This window comes from Alexandromys fortis, unplaced genomic scaffold, assembly GCF_014885135.2.
Source record: "Alexandromys fortis isolate MF-2015 unplaced genomic scaffold, M_Fortis_MF-2015_v1.1 scaffold_7, whole genome shotgun sequence".
NCBI lineage: Eukaryota > Metazoa > Chordata > Mammalia > Rodentia > Cricetidae > Alexandromys > Alexandromys fortis.
Genome location: NW_026067920.1, coordinates 24,147,589 through 24,149,080, shown reverse-complemented (window position 1 = coordinate 24,149,080; position 1,492 = coordinate 24,147,589).

Genomic DNA, 1,492 nt, shown 5'->3' with positions numbered 1-1,492 from the left:
GTGGCTTTTCACATCTTGGCTTCTTTCAAACGCGTTCATACCAGGCACAGAGTTTCTTAGAGCAATCAGCCCCTGGCCCCCGTTGAGTGGAATGTGTCATCCATACCTTCTGGCTTTCCCTTAGGATGCCTTTTAGAAAGTCTCCAGCCTCTCCACCTGCACCCAACCAGAAGGGCCCCAAATTTATCTACCTTTGCAGCCAAATTTGGCCTCAAATATCCCTTAGATAACCATTCCGCACCCTAGATTCCAATATTAGTCAGAACCTTTATAATTTCTCCGAGTGATCAGGGAAATGGAAGGAGATCCCCCATTCCCTGTTTATCTTTTTCTGATCTAATCCATTTGTTTTTGTCTGGTCTTCCCCACCCCAAGTAAATGTCCTGGTTTTAAATTCTCTTTGATGGATCTGTAAGTTTGTTGCAAAGTGGGAGCCAGGAGCTGGACCTAGCACTAGGGGAGAAAATAAAGTAAAGAAGTAGGCCATTGCAGCGTGCACACCCCAGGCATACATTCCCCGCTGGCTGGTGCAACTCTCAGCTCCCTTCTGGAGCATCCTCTGTCTATAGTAAGAGCTCAAAAATTTCCTACCTCCAAGCCCTCTCTCCTCTCTTCCTGTTCCCCCAGATGCCCTTCCCTATATAATCCAGCCATTCTGCTTACCTGGCCTTCTTGTCTACCCTTTATTCTCCTGGCTTTCTCTTTTCCCCACCCACCTCTCCACACATAGCCCTACTCAGGGTCATGTTCACTCTGGATTCTCTCAGCTGTCCCTGCCTCTGGCTATGCTCTCTCTTTCTTCTACAATAAACCTCCTCCTCCACTATACCTAGGAGCAGTCATGTCCTTCCTTTTCATTTCTTTCTTTCATTCATCTGGTGCCAACTCTCTAGAGTGGCATAAATGAGTCCCCTCTCAAGGACCTCCGCCACTCTGTACCAGGCTGCCGATCTGACTCTCCTCGGGTATGTACAGAACGCTTGTTTCTGCTGGCTCCTGCCATCAAATTTGACCCCAAATTCTAGAGTTCGCCTTCTAGGTAACTTCACATGCTCTAACCGTTCTGCTCCTTGCTGATGCCACAGGTGTCCCCACAGCTCCTAGAGCCTTGTACCTCCCAAGGTACCCCCCTGGGCACCTGTCTCGCATCTCTTGGCTCTGGCCTGCTGTACCCATCTGGGTATCTCTACTAAACACACTTAGCGTCTCCCTTTTCCCCTACTCAGTTAGCTTTCTTTGCCTCCCCCTCGGAACTTCAGTCCCACTAAGCCATCATCTCTGGCCCCAGCCTGCAGTCTGCAGCATCTGCTCTCAGCTTATAGAAATTCCCTCCAGTGGAGTTTTATTTTTTTGACCCCTCTCTCTCCTACTTGAAATACAAACAGCTTGGTCTCAGTACAGATCAATGGTCAAAAATTGCACACTTAGTAGGGCGGTGGTGGCGCACGCCTTTAATCCCAGCACTCGGGAGGCAGAGGCAGGTGGATCTCTG